The sequence below is a fragment of the Eubalaena glacialis genome, chromosome 2 (assembly GCF_028564815.1).
Source record: "Eubalaena glacialis isolate mEubGla1 chromosome 2, mEubGla1.1.hap2.+ XY, whole genome shotgun sequence".
NCBI classification, from domain to species: Eukaryota; Metazoa; Chordata; class Mammalia; order Artiodactyla; family Balaenidae; genus Eubalaena; species Eubalaena glacialis.
This window is the reverse complement of record NC_083717.1, coordinates 73,321,911-73,344,559: the sequence shown is the minus strand read 5'-3', so window position 1 is coordinate 73,344,559 and position 22,649 is coordinate 73,321,911. Positions and strand designations below refer to the sequence as shown.

Below are 22,649 nucleotides of genomic sequence, written 5' to 3'. Positions count from 1 at the left end.
CATTATTCTCTTTATTAGCTATTTGAAAGTTTTAAGAGACAGCTTTAGATTTTTAGATGGTGTATGAGGTTGTAAAGAAGACTCTGAAATTCTATTATCCAAAAATAATGGCCATTAACTCAAAAACAACACTTGAAAACCATCTACTGGACATTCCCTGTGTGAAAATGCCTTGAAGAAATACAGGAAAGGTGCGAGTCCTGATCTTGCCCTTAGAGAGATTTTATTCTAGTTCCAGAGCCCAGAGATCACACACGCGGAGAAGAAAGTCAGTGTTGGCTGCAGGCGTGTTTTACCCCAGGCCTTATGCTTATGTGGTCCTTAGGTTGGCTTGTGAAGGAGGTTTCTCTTCTGCCTTTCACAGAGGAGTCAGGTGAGGCTTGGAGGACCCACACTGCCCATACACACTCGGCATGAGTGAAAGGGAACCAGGATGCCACTGGCCTTGGGCGACTCGGCACCAGTCTCCATGCTGGCCACTTGAGGGTATCTTATCTATTGGAGTTGTAGAACCTTGTGGAACCAGAATTAGAAGGAATACAATATAATGAATTGCCAAATTATGCAGAGAAGTCTTCCAAGACCCATGAAAACTGAGAGGACAGCAAGAGTAGGGGAAACCACATGGGAAGGAAGGCTGCTTGGGAAAGGGGGAACTTGGAATGACAGATCAGGGACAGAAAGGAGGACACATATGGCTCAGGAGGATTAATTTTTAAAATGTTCTACGAGGAGGAAGAAATTTCAGTGGCAAAAGAACTGTTTGTTGTGGGGTATTTGGTTTTGAATGAAATGTACCAAAATGAATACGTAAAGGAGAATCTTTGGCCAGTGGAGCAAAGAGTGGATGGATTTAGCCTTTTGGAAAAATGTATCAGGTGGCCATTCATGAAGACCAGATCTCACATAGTAAGAGATATGAGTAATATGAAATATTACTTTGGAAAGATGAATTTTGAGGGATTACAGTAGCTACTAAACAGAGCCAAGGGATGACAAGTTCTTATTTATAAAACAGTGTGTCCCTGATTTCCACATTATGTATACCTGAGTAGCTAACTTGTTCTTGATTAGCCAACCATCCTCCCGAAGGGCCCCATCTTATTGTCTGTAATACCTATTTTAAGTTGCCCACAAGCTGATGAAATTCCACTTTGCACCTTTATTCTTCCTGTCACTTTCATGGTGTCATATGTTGGCTCAGCGCACCTGGGCAACCAGGCTTTGAGGGCTGGAGGAATGAGCTGTTATGGGAGTTCATAGGAGTTTAACATGTCTCCTATATAGGAAGGCCATCCCTTCTCCTGGCGGCAGCCCTGGGATATTCCATGGTAGTGGATGGGTTTTACATTGGCACGGGAAATTAGATGGTTTACTTACTTGAAGAAGTAGTATTCTCTCTTTGTGTTCTTCAGTTGAATGACTTCAGTACAGAAGAAGTTCTTGAGGAGCTAGTGTTGGAAGAGTAGCCCTCAAATTGAAGGTTGTGGTGGCAGTGAGAATAAGAGTGGGAGAGGATGCTTTCTCAGGGTCACTTCTAGCAGGTTGGAGCACTGTGTAGGACAGCCCTGGTTCACGTAGCAGCCTCTGCTATGTGCAGGTGATGTCCAGCTGGCCAGTGGAGCCCAGATCCTCCATCACTGCTTCTATGGGTCAAGCTCACCTTGTCTCACTCTAAACCTCTCCCCAGGCTCTGCCATAGGAGTGTCCCTGGCTTCAGTGCCTGGGGGGAATTTGTGATACCATACCTCACCCTTTTCTTCTTGCTCATTTTACTTTTACTTTCATAGACTTTATATTTTTAGAGTACTTTTAGGTTCACAGCAAAATCGGGCAGACAGTAAGCAGTTCCCACATACCCACTGTCCACATGCATACACAGCCTCCCCCATTATCAACACCCCTCACCAGAGGGTACATTTGTTACAATTGATGAACCTACATTGACACATCATAATCACCCAAGGTTCATACTTTGCATTAGGGTTCACTCTTGGTGTTGTATGTTCTATCAGCTTTGACAAATGTATAATGACATGTGTCCACCATTGAGTATAACACAGAGTAGTTTCACTGCCCTAAAAATCCTCTGTGCTCCACCTATTCATCCCTCTCTCCTCCCAACCCCTAGCAACCACTGATCTTTTTACTGTCTCCATAGTTTTGCCTTTTCTAGAATGTCATTTGGTTGGAATCATGCAGGACATAGCCTTTTCAGATTGACTTTTCACTCATAATACGCATTGAATGTCCCTTGATGTCTTTTCATGGCTTGAGAGCTCATTTCTTTTTAGTGCTGAACAATATTCCGCTGTATGGGTGAATCTTTTTGCTCTCTTTGCTGCAGCCTCTCACCTCATCTTCCTAAAAGAAATGCTCTGCTGGTTGATGAATAACACTTGCCTCTCCATGTGCATCAGGTTGCACCGTTGGTGCCTGTGTGACTCTGTGCTCTCTCACAGGGTCCAAGCTGGAGTGAGCATAAGAGATGGTCTTTAGGGGTTAAGATGGGGAATAGCTTATAGGAGGGGGAATCTTCTTATACTGTTCTCTAATCGTTAAACCTCAAAGCCTTTGTTTGCTTCGGGATGGGAAAAAAGGCATAATTATGAAATAGTGTAGTTCCTTCATTGACACCAAGCCAAACGGGAGAGACGTTGACTCAAAGACACTATGTTTGTGGCAGGAGAGTGAGTCATCGGCCAATCCCTGGGACTAAAAGAGGAAAGCAGGGGCGGGGGTGGGGGTGGTGGTGGGGTTTAACTGGAACCGTGACCTTTAAGAACCAGGACGGAGGCTTATGGAATGAGGCAGCCCCTTCTCTTCAGTGCGGGTGTGCATGTACACACATACACACACATACCCCTGACTCCATCCTGACCCTGCTGTTGTACCCCAGCCTCTTAAAGTCCCCTGCTCTCATCCCTCGTGTCTCAAAGTTATTAATCATACAACATATGTTCATTAATTTTTCAGATACCTACTGAGCATGTAATGGGTATTACGAACTGAGCTCTGATCTGAGGCGAGAGCTCTGGGGGAGCCATAGCTCCTGCCCTCTGGGAGCTCACAGTCTAGTGTGGACTACAGACACTTAAATAGATTGTTTTTACATTTACCATATTAAGTTGAAATAAAGATGTGGTCTGTGAAGCCTCCCCGGAGTAGGTAGAACTTGATGGGGTGCCAGGTGACTTAGGGGTGTGGGGAGGCCATTGTAAGCATGGAAGACAGGAGGTCAAAGACCACTGAAGGGGAAGCAGTGCAGAGGGTGCAGGGTTCCAAGAGTAGCGTGGGCTCGGTGGTGCTGGGGCACTGATTCCCAGGACAGGTGAGGCAGGGGGTGAGGAAGCCAGAGATTCCTGCAGTTGGGGAGCTGAGGACAGACTCAAATGACTGTCCTGGATGGTTTATTCTCGGGTGGAGGAGGGCTGGCCCGCAGGTGGCCCTGGGCAGGGCTGCTGTAAGAGATGGGACTATAGCCCAGCTGAAAGTTGGGAATTACCGGATAGGAGCACCCTGGCATTAACAGCTTTGTAGGAGGAATGGGGTTGTGGAGGGTCTAGTCAATTTACCAATAATTTTGTGAATGACCAAGGAGGAACTGAAACACTCCTTTCCTGCTCTTTCCTCTTCGTTCCCTAAAAAAAAAAAAATACAGTTGTTAAAGTGTTTTTAAAATGCCTTGTCTTATTTTGTCATAGTGAATCGGGTTTAGCGAAAACGTTTAAATTTTTATGTGTTCATTTGAAGATGTTGCAACATCTCAGGGTTATTTTAAACATTAAGTTCATAGTATTGAAGTTCCTTCTAACCCAAAAGTCAAAGGAAAAATATCCCTTTTTGGGGGGGTCTGTGGGGGGGTTGCAAAGGATGGGAGATAATCGTGGGAATAAAATGGGCAAAACACACTTTTTTTGAGAAAAAAGAAATAAGAAATTGTTTGAGAGTGAGCATTTCAAAGTCAGTTTAACATAAAGCTGTAGAGTGTATCTTTTGGCCAGTTGTAAAATGAGTTAATGATACACTTATGTAAGCTTATTTATTCATTACTTTATTCAGATAGTCAAATGTTTGTGGGACATCCTTGTACCTGCACTGTTCAAGGGCTGGGGGAATAGCTATGGACCAAGGAGAGTCCCTGTTCTTGTGAAGCTTACATTCTAGCTACTCGCGTTACTAGTTTAGTTTTATTGATACTTTTACATAAAGACACATACATGTAAGTGAGAGAAGAGGAACAGTGAATTGTAGAACCACAGGGAATTCAGGGCATCTCTCAAGTTGTCCAGTTGTGAAAAGCATCTAAAGACTGAAGGAGGTAAAGCAGTGTAATTAGAGCACTTCCCTAGCCCTCCTAGTAAACACGAGTTTCACACTACTTTGCATTGATATCGTTTGCACTGTGAACTGATCTTTAGGGGAGTGGTGCCTGGTCATGTCATTGCTGAGTGTGGTGGGGCAGAGTGAGCCTTCAGTAGTCATTTGCATAAAAAGAACTAATTTTAACATTTTCCAAACTGTTGCCTGGGCACTTGTACCAAGACGTAGACCACAAAGGTAAAGAGATCTGTGTACAAATTAGGTTGGGGCCACTTATTTATAATCCACATTAGCACATTAAAGTGTCCAAATTGTTCTGCCTTAGCAGAACTCCTTAATTTGGTTTAAACCAGCATTTCACACATTTATATTAAGAATTTTTTTTTTTTTTTTTGCATGTAACACCTCTTAGTTTCTAGTGTGCTGGAATGCTGCTTTTAGAGGCATACAGAGGGATTTCTGGAGCCTTTCTGCCTGCAGAGGACAAGGCCATGTATCATTCCTCATCTCTGAAGGCCTTGGGCATTGGTGCTTGGAGCTTGGCTTTATTGAGTTTCCTTTGACCCCAGGACCCAGCCTCTAGCGGAAAGTCAGCCAGGGGAAGCCATGAAAAGAGAATTGGACATTTCCCCCTGGAGGCAGATACCTTCTGACACAGTAGAGCTGGACTCTAATCATTGAGCTGTGCTTTCAGTGAAAATGTTCTCGGGGTTTCAGAGAAGAAAAGAATAATCCTTGCCAAGTGGTAGAAGTTGGAGGAGGTTGGAAGAATTTTGTTTTCACAATTCGTCCTCTTTTCTCTCTTTGGCTCTTCCTGTCTCTATTTTATGGCTACTGAAAAATTACTTGGTTTCTTTCTTCTTGGATTTTGTTTTTGAACAATTAATAATAAATGTGTCAAATGTTAGTGATAACGTCAAGCTAAGAGTAGTATATTCTGCTCATGTTTGGCTAGAATCTAGTGGATTTCCTGCTGCTTTGCTTGGTCTTACCTTATTAAAGCACTTGGGATGGTTGCCCATACAGGCCCATCTTCTGATGTTTATGCTCATATAGATGGTACCGGACAAAGTTTGAGTGTCATGTTACACTGTTATCCATCTTTTAATGAAATCTTAGGACAGATGTGTTCTTGGCTGCTTGGGGTCTGACCACATAGTGCGATTTCAGCCATATGCATTGTGCAGGCCCTTCGTGGCTTGAGACCCCCTTGCCTCCTCACATCCCCTCCAACGTGGCCCCGCCTTCCTGTGGGGATTTCGTCAAGGGAGATGTGGAAAACAAAGAGTCCATAAAACTCTCATGGTGAAAAATTGCCGTGTAGAGTCTCTCTCAGATTACTTAATGTGTTTTGCTTCTTTAATGCTCTTCAGATGATAATCAATTACAGATGTACCATTTACTGGACACTTACTGGGCTCCAGGCACTGTGTTAGGAACTTCACCCATCCATTTTAATTTCATTTCTCCATCTGAAATATCTAAGTATTACTATCTCTGCTCTGGTGACGAGTGACCTGGGACTTGGAGAGGTGTGTGTAAGCTTCCTCAAGGAAGTAGGAAGTGGTCCAGGATGCAAAAACAGTTAAGTCCTGCTACTGGTGGCAAGCATTTGAGCCAGCAGCTTTTGCTGCTTTTTGGTCACATCTACATATGCCTCTCAAAATACTCCAGAAGAGGTAGAACGTGGGAGCTGCCAAGTGATTTATCATAGGATCCAGAGAAGACTGCTTGAAGGCAACGTTCCTTGAAATAACAGGCTCCTGGTACCTTTAACATAAGTTTCTATTTAATTGGAAGGGTCTTATTCATGTCTTATTCAAAATAAGCATTTTGAATAGGTAAGTGTCCTACATAGAGACATATTCTGTTCCAGGGTTCTCTAGGGACCTTGCTCCCTGATCAGGCAACTATGAGTTTCTACCTGTGGGCAGTTACCATCACAGCTTCTGCTGAGGTGGAGCTCAAGCAAGACCATGTTTGACTCTTGAGCATTACTCATTGCTTTAGATGTATCACCACCTTTAATCCTCACAACGGCCCTTTTTCTGGGCATTATTACAGAGGAAGAAACTGAGGCACACCGAGGCCAAACAACTAATAAATGACAGAACCAGGATCAATCACTTTACTTTAAACCACTGTGCTGTTGCTTCCCTTAAATGCAGTGTTCGGTGTCATAAATCCTAATGCATCTCAGCCTCAAATGTGGATTTACCTGGCTCCCCTTTCTATCTATTTAGAAAGGTGCCCCTGCCCTGAGGAGGGCTCAGAACAGAGGCCAGCAGCTGGCACTGGGTGGCCTGTGGGTTTGAGTTATGCCCTGGAGGCACAGATACTTAGTTAAGTCTTAGATTGCTCATCTTTAAAACTGGATAGTGGGGGCTTCCCTGGTGGCGCAGTGGTTGAGAGTCTGCCTGCCAATGCAGGGGACGCGTGTTCGAGCCCTGTGGGACCCTGGGAGGGTCCCACATGACGCGGAGCAGCTGGGCCCGTGAGCCACAATTGCTGAGCCTGCGCGTCTGGAGCCTGTGCTCAGCAACGGGAGGGGCCGCGATGAGGAGTGGCCCCCACTTGCCGCGACTGGAGAGAGCCCTCGCACAGAAGCGAAGACCCAATACAGCCATAAATAAAATAAATACATTAAAAACAAAAAACAAAAAAAACTGGATAGTCGCTCTTGTCCTCTTTCTACCTTCTAGGGAAAGTTTTGGGGGGGAGAAGGAGCCTTCAAGAGATGAAGGGAGATTAATTAGATTTGTATTTGACATCCAGCACACCTCTAAAAGGGATTTGTATATCTGTGGCTTTTTAGCCAGGTTTGTAATTATGGTATTATGAGGATTCGTGTATTATATGGAACTTCTGAACCTTTGAAAATAGGGCAAGGAGAAAAGTAAATTTGTTTGCTGGAGATAAATTGAACATAATGGGCCCATTATTGGGAATACATTTCTATATTTTCAAGTCTAAGGAGAAAAAAAAAAAGCTCTTCATATATAAATATAACCCAATAAAAATAAATCTGCAAAGTGGTTAAAACATGATAATGGAGACTATTTTTACCATAGAAGTGGCCCATCTGGACAAATATATCCCCTTTGTTTTTATTCTTATTCAAATAGTCTTTTCATCAGTTCTCATATAAGTCAGGAACAAACCCCCCTGTCTCTTGAAGTCCTATTTTTGCCTTCGTTATACTAGTTTTGAGCTGCTTGCTTCAGTTCCTTCGGCTGTAGGTCATAAATAATACATGACATTGTATACGATAAATCTTCATTCATGTGATTACAAGATTTACTGTTGTGTTTTCAGATGGAATGGGATGATTGAGAAGGTGGGAAATAAAAAGCAACACCGTATTACATGGTGTGCCTTTGGTCACAAATAACAAGCTCACTTGAGCTAGCTTAAGTAAAAAAAAAAAGAGATTTATAATAAGGATACAGGTGTGTCTTAGGAACTAAAGGCAAGGACAAAGTGGCCCTCAGGAATGAACAGGAACCAGAGAGGAGGAAGGGACGTCTCTAATTACAGCAAGCACACGTGTGACACAAATGTCACTAAAGGAGGAGAGAGAAGGTGACAGAAGGAAAGTAGAAATCTATGCAGTGTATTACTTTACACTCCAGCATGAGATTAAAAAGCGGCTCCACTGTGTTCTTTGGAAAAATAATTCATGCTCATTATATGAAATTCAAACAGTATAAGAAAAGCAAAAATTTTTTTAAATTTGGTTAGTCAGGGGCAACCATAACTATTTTAACAAACATCCTTCTAGACATGTATAAGGACATTCAGCAACAGACGTGCACACGCAGAAATGGTATCATACTTTGCATGGTCATTTACCTGTTTTATTCACAGGTAAAACAGGTCATTTACCTGTTTTATTCACTGATATGATATTCTTATATCAGTAAATATTATTAAAAACTTGTTTACTTGACCTCATCTATTTGTGGACCTTTAGGATATTTACTCCCCACTCCCTGCCCCCAGTGATTGTAAACATGTTATGTATATCCACTTTTCCACTTTCACAATAATCTACTTTGAGTAAATTCTTAGAGAAGGATTGCTGTATCACAGTGTGTGCCATTTTACATGCTGACATAGTTGCCAAAGCGGCTACATCATGAGCTAGGCCCATAACAACAGCTACTGTCAGTCTTGGGCATTGTTACCAACCTGACAGGTAAAAAATAAGAGCTAGGTTTTCTAAAGTTGTATTTTTCCATTGTTAGTATAGTTGAGTATCTTTTCATATGTTTATTACTATTCTATTCTCGTGGGAAGTTCATTAATTTGCTTTGTCCGTTTTGAGGTGGCGTATTAATTTCCTTACTGACTTTTAAGACATTTTCGCATAAGGATAGCAACCTTTCATATGTCTCTTTTATGAATATTCTTAGTTTCTTATTTTATCTTTTGACCGAAGTATCTAGATTTGTTTGTCCTTTGTTTTTATTTTTGATTTGTTTTTGCCTTTCGTGTATTTGAGATTTTAAAAATGTCAGCCAAACGTCTCAGACCTTGAGTTTCACATTTTGATGTCATGTTTAAAGAGGCCTTTCCTATTTCTGTATTATAAAACTATTCATCTGTATATTTTTCTAGTACTCATTTGATTCTATTTTGAGTTTATTCTCTTTAGGTAGAGAGAGAGTGCTAGATTTTTCCCTCCTCCTAAATAGCTAACCATCATCATTTATTAACCAGTCTCACATACCTACCCAGATTAGATTACATGTACTTGGTCTGTTTCATATGAATACTTGGTTCTATAGCTGCGTGTTTATTGTTTCATTGGTTCATATATATGTTGTTAGTCAGACCATTGTTTAGTTGTGGCTGGCCCATTTTGTTTGCTTCTGCAAATATGGTGCTTCTCTGCTTCAAATTGGGTTTGCATGAATAAGCTGCTAAATGCTTAGTTATCAGTGCCTCAGAAAACTGTGAACGAGATGGGAACAGTTGAAACAAGAAGGGACCACTTCACAGATGGGTTACAGCAACTAAGGAGGAAAAAAGTGAATAAGACAAGAGCTCATGGATGCTGATTTTTAAAAAGAATCAGAGTGCAGTGCCAGTGATTTTTGTTTTAAATATAGGTGGGGGCAGGAAGGAGGATGTATATATTTCATCTTTGTTTAAATTCAAAGCCTTTAAGCATTCCTATCACAGGGAAGAGAATAATGTGGTTTTGCTTCAACTGTAACATAATTTTGGTTTTCAAAATAAGTGTCTTGGGACCTCAATTCCCTGTTGGTGAAGAAAATTCCCAGCCCATGTGTTGCAGCGGAAATTCATTGTTTCCTGAGTTATTTCCTTTCACGCTTAGTGTGAGGGAAATGACCAAATGTATAGATTGAGATTTTTTTTTTTTTGAAAACTGATGTCTGTAACATTACTTGATTCTGATGATTTTTATTATTGTTTTAGGTATTGCTGCTGAAGTCTTCTCAGATGCTTCAGGACATCTTCAGGGAAATCGACTCTACATAAACTGAGAATTTAAGTGAGTCCTTTAAAAAAATATTTTATTATCCATTGGCCACCCTCTTGCATTGGTAAAGTTTTACAGAGCGTTAAAACATTGTCACTTCATACTGTCTTGTTTGATTTTTTTACCACAGTTCTGTGAGACAGGAGTGTAGCTTCCTGGTGTTATTACTTCCACTGCTGTGTGATTTTTTTCCACGTGGTAGTTTGGTCGGGGGGGAGGGGAAGGCCTAGAAGAGGGGATGAGTAGCTGTTTTTTTAACTTATTGCGTGAATTCTCATTCATTCCATATGTTTGCCTCATAATTTTTGGGGTGGGGAGGGAAGTGCTAGATGAGGAATTAATGTAGAAGCTTCCAGTAATCTTTGTCCTAAAACTATTTGGTAGTTCCTGGAGCTCTCCAGGGATTATGCACAATTGCTAAAGCATGAGATGAAGTAAACTTTGGTTACAGATTATTGGTTTTCCCCATCTGGTTGTCCTGGTTGTGGCTGCCTGCACCCAAGTAGTGTGTATGAAGTGCCCTGCGAAGAGACAAAAGGCGCTCTTCTGCAGGTCTTGGCTGTGCCTCAATTAAAGTCTGACAGGTTAAAAGGAATTGGTTCATGCTCCTACCCTCCAAAACCGTATCATGGCACACCAGACGTATCAGTTCTGTTCTTGACCAGCTGTGCAAGTGGGGAGAGGTTAATCTCTGCTAGTCTCCAAGTCCTTATCTGTAAAATGTAAGAGGTTGGCCCAGCCATGTCATTCCCACACTTCTAGGTTTTGTGGAATAGAAATAAAAAATTTAGGACCAGTTTTTACTAGATTTTTTGGGCTGTACGTAAACAAAGTTGGTAATTGTTGAAGCTGGATAGTGCATGAGAGTTCTCTATTTATTTATATGGTAATCTCTCTATTTTGTGTTTAGGATTTTTCATTAAGATTTTTTAAAAAAAGGTTGGCCATAAAGTTTGTTCCGGTTTTTCCATAACATCTTACAGAAAAACCGGAATGAACTTTTTGGCCAACCTAATAACTACCATGTACTAACATCATTTCATGAAAGAAGAAATATTTTAATACTAAAAATGTAAGAATGTCGTGAATTTGTCTTTCGATTGTATGTGTTTAGCATTGTGAAAAACTCTTCATTTCCTTCCTCTTTCTTGTTGCTCTGGTGACCACTGACTGTTAGCCATGAACTAGCGCTGGCCTGGGGAATGGTGTTTGGGAAATATTGGGGTGCATGACTGATAAGGGCTCCTCTACCTCTAAAACTGTGTCATTCCTCTGAAGCAGGAAAGAAATATACTCTAGTTATACATCGGTTATTTCCAGAAAATACTGTGACAGCTGGCATGGTTGAACACAGAGAAGTCAGAGGTCAAACAAAAGACAAGGGATTGTTGTGCTGGAAAACCCAAATAAAAATGGCTCATCCATGTGAACGTTAAATTTAGCTGTGAGCCACCTTGCAGTCAGTGTAAAAATGAAACTTGACAGTGTGTTGAGCTCTGATAAAAACATACAGAATCCTCCCTTCATACCACTGTGGGCAGCCTCTGGCCAGGTGGTGTTTGACAGATTAGTGTCTGTCTGCCATGTGGGGATGCTGAGGGCTAGGGGTGAGAAGGGCTGAATGTCTAACTCTGGACACAATTGCAAATGCCAAGTGTGAGGAGTGCAAAGATGGGTAGGGGTCAAGTACATGGTCAAGAGTTATGAGCTGAGGGCAGTGGGATCAGATATATACAGGATAAGAAAGAGTAAAGGAACTGTCCTGCCCTGGAATCTTCTGGGTGTCTTGGCATGGACGTTGTTGGTTTTTTGTTTTTTTTTTTTATTTTTGGCTGTGTGCGTCTTCGTTGCTGCGTGTGGGCTTTCTCTAGTTGCGGTGAGCGGGGGCTACTCTTCGCTGTGGTGCGCGGGCTTCTCACTGGTGGCTTCTCTTGTTGCGGAGCACGGGCTCTAGGCACGTGGGCTTCAGCAGTTGTGGCTCGCGGGCTCTAGAGCGCAGGGTCAGCAGTTGTGACACACGGGCTTAGTTGCTCCACGGCATGTGGGATCTTCCCGGACCAGGGCTCGGACCTGTGTCCCCTGCATTGGCAGGTGGATTCTTAACCACTGCGCCACCAGGGAAGTCCATGGACGTTGTCTTTTGAGGATCTGCAGACAGCACTAGGCGGGCCAGTCTAGCTAAAGGGCCTAGGCATAGTGGACAGGAAACACGTCAGATGTATACCTTTCCCATAGATTTCAGATTTCATATCCAAAAACAGCATACCAAGTGTATTCTTATGCCATGGGTCTATAGAGAATGGATGAGTGTGCTTCCTGTTTACTTCTCCTTGGAGTGTGGGGATGTGTTGGAGGGGTAGGATGGGTAGAGGACAGAGGCAATAATGGACTGAATTATTAGGACAGTGAAATAACGTGAGGAAGGAGGAGCAACGGTTCCACATAGTTTAAGATGCCTGCCTAACCCTGACTGCTTCAAAAGTTCTGTGAAGTTAACCATGGTCTTTGTTGACTGCAACAGGGTGGTTCAGTCCTTTTGAACTCCTCCCTCAGTGATGTCTGGCTTTCCTATGTTTTAACATTCCTATTTTCTGGGAAACTTAAATGAAATTTGACAGACTTACCTGTTGTTTTCCCTTCTGTCAACCCAACACTTTTTTTTTTTTAACACAATTTCATATTGTATTCCCAAAGTATAATTTTCTCTTTACTCATATTTCCATGTATTTTTAAAAAAATATCTTTATTGGAGTATAATTGCTTTACAATGGTGTGTTAGTTTCTGCTGTATAACAAAGTGAATCGGCTATATGTATACATATATCCCCATATCCCCTCCCTCTTGCATCTCCCTCCCACCCTCCCTGTCCCATCCCTCTAGGTGGTCACAAAGCACGGAGCTGATCTCCCTGTGCTATGCAACTGCTTCCCACTAGCTATCTATTTTACATCTGGTAGTGTATATATGTCCATGCCACTCTCTCACTTCGTCCCAGCTTACCCTTCTCCCTCCCTGTGTCCTCAAGTCCATTCTCTACGTCTGCGTCTTTATTCCTGTCCTGCCCCAGGTTCTTCAGAACCATTTTTTTTTTTAGAGTCCATATATATGTATGTTAGCATATGGTATTTGTGTTTCTCTTTCTGATTTCACTCTGTATGACAGATTCGAGGTCCACCCACCTCACTACAAATAACTCAATTTCGTTTCTTTTTATGGCTGAGTAATATTCCATTGTATATATGTGCCACATCTCCTTTATCCATTCATCTGTCTATGGACACTTAGGTTGCTTCCATGTCCTGGCTATTGTAAATAGTGCTGCAATGAACATTGTGGTACATGACTCTTTTTGAATTATGGTTTTCTCAGGGTACGTGTCCAGTAGTGGGATTGCTGGGTCATATGGTAGTTCTATTTTTAGTTTTTTAAGGAACCTCCATACTGTTCTCCATAGTGGCTGTATCAATTTACATTCCCACCAACAGAGCAAGAGGGTTCCCTTTTCTCCACACCCTCTCCAGCATTTATTGTTTGTAGATTTTTTGATGATGGCCATTCTGACCGGTGTGAGGTGATACCTCATTGTAGTTTTGATTTGCATTTCTCTAATGATTAATGACGTTGAGCATCCTTTCACGTGTTTGTTGGCAATCTGTATATCTTCTTTGGAGAAATGTCTATTTAGGTCTTCTGCCCACTTTTGGATTGCATTGTTTGTTTTTTTGATATTGAGCTGCATGAGCTGCTTGCATATTTTAGAGATTAACCCTTTGTCATTTGCTTCATTTGCAAATATCTCCTCCCATTCAAAGGGTTGTCTTTTCGTCTTGTTTATGGTTTCCTTTGCGGCCAACACTTGGTTTACTGCCTGATTTGTATGCTTCAATTGGGTTGCTTCTACCCTAGGGATATTTATTTCACTGCCTTTTTGTTTGTTTTTGGAAAAGCTATATCAAACAACAATGATGACAACAGAAACATTTATCCTAAATGTATAGGAATGTGAGAGATGATCTGAAATGTTGACATTTCTGGAAGTGCCTAAAGTCATGAATAAATGCTCGAGGAACTTTTATTTTGACATAAACTAGAGGAAGTAGAATTGCTTTAAGGGGTCTGGGCCAGTCCAAGTCTGAATAAAATTTAAAGAAATGAACAGTGTAATCAATCAGTCACGTTCTGAGCCTCTCAGAAGGCCAGGCCATACTGGGTGAGATGTTGTAGGGATGAGCAATTAAGAATGTGAGACAGCCATGCTTCTCAGGAATAAACATGATGCTTTAAAGCATTGCAAGCATGTGAGGGAGATGAGAGAGATTGATGGAGAGTAGATGGAGGGGAGCATATGATAAACGATTTGTTTAGTGTTTAACTTAATGACACATAGTATATTCCAGATTTGAGCATAGATGCAGTAATCTGAACGTATCTCCATTTTCCCTGCAGGCTGGTAAGAAAAATATTTTAAAACCGATTTTAAATGAAAAACATTATTTTTGGCCCTCTGGGAATTTTTAGTTCCCAGTGTTGTTTAGGGAGGGTATTGAATCTGTAAAATTCAAGGCAGGATCTACATAGCTATTTGTTACTCTGTATCTGTAACTTAAATGCTATATGATGTCAGAAAAGATAAGTTGTTCCTGTGCTTGCTTTTCTTCATTAAAAATGTAATCTGTTATGCACTTTTGTCTTCCTGCTGTCCTCCATTAGCTGGATTCCCTAGGTTCCTCTGCTTGTCGACTGTAGGCATTGCCACTTGCCACCCCCTGTGGGCTCCCTGAGTGGCTGGGAGTCCTAATTAGCATCATCTCACTGGTCAGGATTTCCAGACACGTGCTGGGGTCCTTCCTCTGGGGTCTGTACTTGGTAAATGTTTCAGAACAACAACAATAACCATTTCCAGATTGTTTTTCGTAATTAAATTTAATCCATGGGTGTTGTAGAATGTGCTGTTTCTTAAGCTTTTTGGCTAATTATGCTCATCAGTTAATTTCTTTCAAAGTTAAAAAGCCCTCCTGGAGAACTCAAGATTTGAGCCTTTGCTGTCTAAGAATTGATTGGATTTCATGGACTCAGAGGCTCTGGAATACTTGTGCCTATAGAACATGTGTCTTGAAAAATGACTCTTTTTTGTAGCTGTGAAGCCCCATATTCTGAAGATCTAAAATGACCATCAAAGCCTTTCTATTCCATTTACAACAAGCTGTCCAGAATTGGACAGTTTTCCAGAACTGTAAAATGACTTGTGCACTTGTAGAGTTTAAACATGACTTGACTAAGATTAAAATAAAGTAAACACACTGTGAGGCCAGCTGCAATCTTCTCCACATACCACTATCAGGCCCAGTAGAAGCTGAGAAAAATCCTACTGCTGTGATCTAAACAATGGCCTTATAGAGGATCTTTCATTAACCAAAAAAAAAAAAAAAAAAATTAAGTAATGCATGCAAATGGCTAAAAATAGAAAATGCTACAGAAAAGCTTCTAATGGAAAGGAACAAGTATCTTACACTCTCTCTTCCTTCCCTTACTAGCCTTACTTCTTAGAAGCAACCACTTTTTCCCCCCTGTGGATCATTTCTGCTGCTTTTTTGGTGATTTCCACATGTATAAATATTATGCTTACAGCACCATTTCTCCCTTTATCAGTTTTAAAAGCAGTTTTTTGGTGTCTTGTGATCGCCATTAGCTCGCTCTGACCATCCCCATCTCCCTTCCTCCCTACGTCTGATTCATGCTTTTCATCCTCCCTCTGTAACCTCGTATGACACATGCAGCCTCTTCTATTCTTATTCTGTCTCCTAGAGGCACTATTTCTTGTCTACCATCCTCCCCCACCCAACCTTTCCATTTGGGGCAGCTGTACCTTTGAATTTTATATGCTCGGAGTTGGTAATAATTATTTTCTGTTCTTTAATCCCAGTAAGGGCTTCCATGATTTACCTATAACTCAATTCCGAATGTTAAAACCAAGAAGCAGCCTTTACTCCGTTATAATTAGGTGGCTGCTGTTCCCATGGCAGCCCGATTATGTGGTGGGGTTATATTCCTTCCTCTCTAAGCCTGACATCCTCATACCTAGACCCCTCCACAGAGCACGTGTGAGTGGGTTCTCCCTTTCACACGGCACCAGCTGTCTTGAATGCAGCCTCAAGTTTCTTTCCTAGACCCTGCCTTCCCATCCCTCCTGGGAACCCACTTTATTTTTGGAGATCTCACTCACACAGACCCCCACTCTCCAGCCAGAACAGATCTCTCTGTGTGCCGCCTGCCTCTGAGCTGGTGCTGATGTGGCCAGGAGAAGTTTGTTACTGCTGTTGGAAAAGTAGTTTCAGGCTCTGGGGTCTCTGAAGGGGCAGTAGCCTGGGCTTTGTCATTAGCCACCATCTAATGAGGACCTGAAGGGTTAGGCACCTCGGTACTAGAGGCCTGGTGTCTGTGGAAATCCTCACACCAGCCCCATAGAACAGATGTTCCCCTTGACATTTCGTATACCATGAAGTTGAGACTGTGAATGAAAGACCTCCAAGGTCTCCACTGGGAAGTGCTTCTTAGGTCCTGGCACAGGCTGGGGGGCATGGTGCCAGCTGTAGTTTTATAGGTTAGAAAAGACTTGTCTCTGTGATGTCTTGCATGCTTTCTTCAACAAACCCCTGTCTTCCCTCCAGAAAATCCTGCTGCTCTAGGAAAATCAGCTCTGCTTTACTTTCCAGCCTCACCCTTGTGGGTGCATTGTGTGGCCAGTGGCTCCTTATACAGAATGACCGGAAATGGGAATGCGCTTCCCTACTTAATGTTCTCTTTGTGAATTTGGAGTGAGAAAGAGGGCTTCATACTCAATCCTGCTGGTAAACTGGAAGTGTGCTTTGTCAACAGTGGTTGTTGATCTAAGGGTTTTCTTAGAGCCTCAAGTATATGTCTGTGAGTCAGGTGTGCTTGATTGTCTTAATATAAGGTATGTTTTGGTAGTTATTTTAGAAAGATTGGAGAGACAATCAAGTTGTACTTTGAACACACTTTATTTTCTCTCAGAATGCCGTGGTCTTCATAAATCTTCTGGTATAACTGTATTTAGTGAATGACTATTATGATAATGACCAGATGGACGGCAGCTGGGTCCCTCACACAGTGTTGGCATTCTCCCTTCCCTGGGCTGCTTGCTTTCCTCACTAAGCAGACCCCAGGTGAAGCCTTATCAGTGGAACCAGCAGTCTCTCTACTGTCAACCATGGAGCTGGTCGTCTGCTTTCTATGTCATAGCCCATTGAGGTGTCGGTGGCTGTGGATGGAGTTCCTCCCTGTTCCCTCTGTTAGGTCAAGGTGATGGCATTGACTTGGGCTACTCAGTGCAGGCTTATTCTCCAAACATCTTGACCTATTATATTTATGCCCCGAAATAAGTATTGAACGAAAGGGATGTCTTTAGAGCTGTCCCTCGTTTATTTATAGAGGAGATATCTGAGCTTAGTGAAATCGAGACTGAATGGATAGGGGTCAAAATTTACCTTGTTGCAGTGGTGACCAAAGGTGAATTTCCACATTTAAATTAGATAGTGATACGCAGTCCAAGATTACACTACCACCGTCTTGCAGTGATTAACTCTGACTTGGCAATTTGTTATTTTTCTATCGATTGATTGTCAGTGTTGGAAAGAGTGCTAAGCAGAGTTGTAATCTGTATGAGACAATTTTGGTTCCATTAGACAAAGATCACTGATCTTCACAGTTGTATAGTCAAATGATACTTGGGCAAAAGTGGTTTTGGGGGAAAAAAATCTGCTGGGACAATTTAAATCTTGGTCAAAGTTGTATTCCATGCCTAGAAACATAGTTTCTAGAAGACTGGGATAGAACCCACCCCTTCATCAAGAGAAGGAAATAAGTGACATTTAAGAAGTCTTTTTTACTACCTGATCCTAAACATTCCCCAAGTATGTTATATCATTCTTCCGTTTGTTTACCTCTGAGGAATAAAGAATGACTCAATCTCCACTGCAGGAGAACTTTCGGCTCCAGGCATCTGGGTCACACAGGATTCTCGGTTCCTTTTGCTGTCCCTTTGGAGAGTTTAACGCAGGCCTGGGGGACAAGCTGTGTGGAGCGAGGCTCTCGTCCTCTCTGGTGGCCACTGTTCACAGAAACTTCGATTCAGAGGAAACGCTTTCAATACTCTGAACTAGGAAGGACAGAAATAAAAACTGGCCCTGGAGCATATAATGACATTGTCATGTTTGGGCTGCAAGTTTCTGGGAAGAATGAAATGAAGAGGCATCTGTGACAAATGTGCAGGAAAAGAGAGTCAGTTCAGAGAAAGGAGTAGCTGTCTCTCGTAGGGTAGAGTAGGCTTCCAAGAGAAAGGAGAATTTATTTCTGAGTTAATTGGTGTACGTTTTGCTGTGCATAGTGGAAAAGACTATAAACTGCGGTGGGTTAAACAAGATAGAAATTTATTTTCTCTCACCTAGAATGAAAGTCTGAGGTGGGCCGGGCAGCTCACAGAACTTGGGCTCCTTCCAGGATGAGTAATATTTGACGCCTCACGTGGGGGCCAGCTTTGCACTCAGCATTCAAGGCAAAAATCCTTCATAGGCTAACTTGCTCTAGAACATCCATTGGGAAGATGCCACCTTAGACGCCGGAATCCTAGTGCCCGGTCAGTCCAACACAGCTCACAGGCTTTCCTCCCAGTATTGGAAGAGCTTGCAGCTAAGTAGTTGGCTCTTGTGTTTAAGGGCGTGTTGTAAACAATAGAATTACTCTCAGCATCTAGATAGGACCCCAAGAGGCATTTAGAAACTGAACAAGCCCAGGGAATTGTAAATTCCTATATCCCTCTCCCGGTCATTCTGGGGCTTATGTGCTCACTGAGAGGAATGGGAATGGAATTGCCTGCCAGATTGATTTACTCATACCTTTTTATTATGGAAACTTCCAAACCTATCCAAAAGTGAAGAGAACTGTATAGTGAACTATGTGCCCATCACTCTCGTTCAATGATGATTAATTCTTATCTGGTCTTATATGGCGTATACCTTTCTGTCTCTCACCAATTACTTGGAAGCACGTCTTTGCTACTTTATTTTTTTCCTGTCAGTATTTCAGTATATGTCCCTAAAAGATAGGACTTAAAAACAAATCTACGAAACTGTATCACACCAAAAACATGAAAATTACCAATATTTCCTTAATATCATTAAATATCAAATTAATGTTTAAATTGCCTCAACTGTCTATTTTTTAAAATTTCTTTGAATCAGGATCCAAATAAGTTTATACATGACGATTGATTGACATGTTTCTAATCCCCTTTTAATCTATAGGTTACCCTTCCATCTCCCCCCGCCCCTGCCCCACCCTTTGTGATTTATTTAAGAAACTGAGTTTCTTGTCCCTGACAGCAGAGATTCTCTAGTGGGCATGATCCTTTTCTGCCTTCATTTGGCACCATCTAGAGACAATTCTTGATGTCACAGCTGAGGGGCGCTACTAACATCTAGTGGGTAGAGGGCAAGGATGCCGCTAAATAACCTACAGTACACAGGACAGCCCCTCACAACAAAGGATTATCTGGCTCAAAATGTCATTAGTGCTGAGGTTGAGAAACCATGCTGTAAAATTTCCACAGTCTGGAGTTTGATGATTGCTTCCCCATGTTGCCATTTAACATGTTCCTCTGTTCCCCGTGTTTTCTATAATTTGTTAAATCTCGAGTTTTGGTCAGCTTCATATATGGGCTTTTTTTTGTTTGGCAAGACTATATCATAGGTAGGCTGTGTATTTTCATTGAGATACATAGTAAATGGTGGTCTCTTTTTGGGATACTGTTGATCATTGATTAATGATCAAAAAGACTATTGATCATTGATTAATGATCAAAAAGACTATTGCCTATGTCTTTTAATTCATTAGTGATTGCAAAATAGTGATATGCCAATTCTGTCATTCCTCCTTTGTTTATATACAAGGATACTTTATAAAAAGAAATTTAGGGAATTCCCTGGCGGTCTAGTGGTTAAGACTTGGCACTTTCACTGCCGGGACCCGGGTTCAGTCCCTGGTCAGGGAACTAAGATCTCGTAAGCAGTGTGGCTTGGCCAAAAAAATAGGTAGGTAGGTAGACAGATAGATAGAAAATTTTTTTTTAATTTATTTATTATTTATTTATTATTTTTATTTTTGGCTGTGTTGGGTCTTCGTTTCTGTGCGAGGGCTTTCTCTAGTTGTGGCAAGCGGGGGCCACTCTTCATCGCGGTGCACGGGCCTCTCACTGTCGCGGCCTCTCTTGTTGCGGAGCACAGGCTCCAGACGCGCAGGCTCAGTAGTTGTGGCTCATGGGCCTAGTTGCTCCGTGGCATGTGGGATCCTCCCAGACCAGGGCTCGAACCCGTGTCCCCTGCATTGGCAGGCAGATTCTCAACCACTGCGCCACCAGGGAAGCCCCCATAGATAGAAATTTAATCACAACTATTTGTTTACTCTGACATTCAGGTAGGAATGTCAGGATAAATGCTCTATACTTTGCCTTTATTTTCAAAACAATGAGTTCTCTAGCAGCAGCATCTAAAAGTGAACAGAGGGTTTTTTTTCTTGGCTTGTTTTTTTTCTTTTTTTAGTATAAATGTAACTGATGTGTTTCAATTTAATATTCTTATTGATACTCAACTTGTCCCATATTTGACCAGTGGAAACTCATTACCAAGTCCTTTTGACATAACTTGTACTTTTGTATTTTTGTGTTCTTTCTGGTATGACAAAAATGTTACTGGTTTGTCTTATCCATTTTGTACTCCAGACTTGGATGCACTACTTCTCTAAGGAGCCCTGGTTCCTTGAGTATTTAGAAGGTACAATGTAGAAACTAGGAATATTTATTACTACTGGATTCATTGTTATTCCTGGATCCATTCAGTGCTGAACTAGGGAACAGGTATGGATGAATGTGTGTATATGTGTGTGTGTGTTTGTGTACAGAGATAAAACTCATTAATTCTTACTAATACATCCAAGTGAAATTCAGGTATACAGGGTTTTTACTTAGCTTTATCAACTTTATATCTATATTCTTTCATCCACCCAGATTTCCAGTTCACTAATAGTGCTATGTTTTTTCATCTGCTTTACCTCATGCTACATACACAACAGAGTGTTTTAAAGACATTTAGAATAGCTCTTCTCTGTCATTGTGCCACCAACTGGATACATAGTTAGGTTCATTGGTTTCATTTTAGTTTTTGCTTTTAGGAAGTTCCTTTTTCAATTTCAATTTAGATGATTTTGCACAACACGGTCAAGGTTTCCAAGTGTCATCCATAACATAAGGTTATATATTCAGAGGTGTTTGCTTTTGCCTCAGTTCCCTTTCCATCCTATTTCCGTCCCTCACCATATGTAGCAGTTGAAAAAGATAGCGTGTCTCCTTGCACCCTTGAAAAAAAGATATATCATCAAATGGTTGCATGTTTTCATATTTATATCTCACCCCCTTCTGAGGTAAATGATAGTATGCGACGCACATTTCCTCCACCTTGTTTTTTTCATTTGATCTATCCTGGCTCTTGTTCTGTGGTGGTCATAGTGATGAAATTCACCCCTTGGCACAGCTGCCCATCCTTCATTGTGTGGATGGGGTTGAACTTATTCACCCTGCCTTACTGGTGGACATTGGGGTATTTCTCATCTTTTACTATTACAAACAGTGCTGTGGAGAATACCTTTGGGTACTTTTTTTTTTTTTTTTTAACAGCAGCCCATATTTTTCTTTTTAATTAATTAATTTATTTATTTATTTTTGGCTGTGTTGGGTCTTCGTTTCTGTACGAGGGCTTTCTCTAGTTGTGGCAAGCGGGGGCCACTCTTCATCGTGGTGCGCGGGCCTCTCACTATCGCGGCCTCTCTTGTTGCGGAGCACAGGCTCCAGACGCGCAGGCTCAGTAGTTGTGGCTCACGGGCCCCGTTGCTCCGCGGCATGTGGGATCTTGCCAGACCAGGGCTCGAACCCGTGTCCTCTGCATTGGCAGGCGGATTCTCAACCACTGCACCACCAGGGAAGCCCTGGGTACTTTTTAAATGACTTTTCTTTTTTAACCTCATGGAAGTTAAATGTGTATGATCTGACTCTTTTTATGAAGAGAGAGAAAGGTGACTAAAAGCTATTGGGAGGACTTCCCTGGCGGTCCAGTGGTTAAGACTTCGCCTTCCAATGCAGGGGGTGCGGGTTTGATCCCTGGTTGGGGAGCTAAGATCCCACATGCCTCGTGGCCAAAAAACCAAAAACATAAAACAAAAGCAATATTGTAACAAATTCAATAAAGACTTTAAAAATGGTCCACATCAAACAAAATAAATAAATAAATAAAATAAAAGCTATTGGGGGGGAATTCCCTGATGGTTCAGTGGTCAGGACTCGGCACTTTAACCGCCCTGGCCTGGGTTCAATCCCCAGTGGGGGAACTAAGATCCCACAAGCCATGCAGCATGGCCAAAAATTAAAAACAAAAACAAAAAAGCTATTGGGATTGAATGGAGCTTTGGAGCAGGCAAGGAAGGAAAGGGAGTTATGTTGGGGAGGAATGGAGAAGACCGTTTCAGTGGAGTAGATGTTATGTCTTCAAATAAAAGAAAAGAAGGCTTAGGAAGGTCGGTTAAATCCAGGTTTCCATGACCTGCATTGTCAGGCCAAGAGCTATGGCTTGTACACCCCAGGTTAGGAGTTGGCAATCATTTATAGTAAAGGACTAGGCTGTAAATATTTTAGGCTACCATCTCTGTTGGAACTGCTCAATTCTGCTGGTAGAGTGCAAAAAGCAGCCATAGACA

General features: G+C 41.8%; 1 protein-coding gene across 1 annotated transcript in view; it reads left to right on the top strand.

The window, feature by feature from the left end:
* The window catches only part of TLN2 (talin 2), a 441,211-nt gene that overhangs the window by 169,472 nt on the left and 249,090 nt on the right, over positions 1 to 22,649 (top strand). Inside the window, exon 3 of the mRNA XM_061180246.1 lies at positions 9,769 to 9,844. The gene's annotated coding sequence lies outside the window, so the exon portion shown is untranslated. The remainder of the gene's footprint in view (positions 1 to 9,768; positions 9,845 to 22,649) is intronic.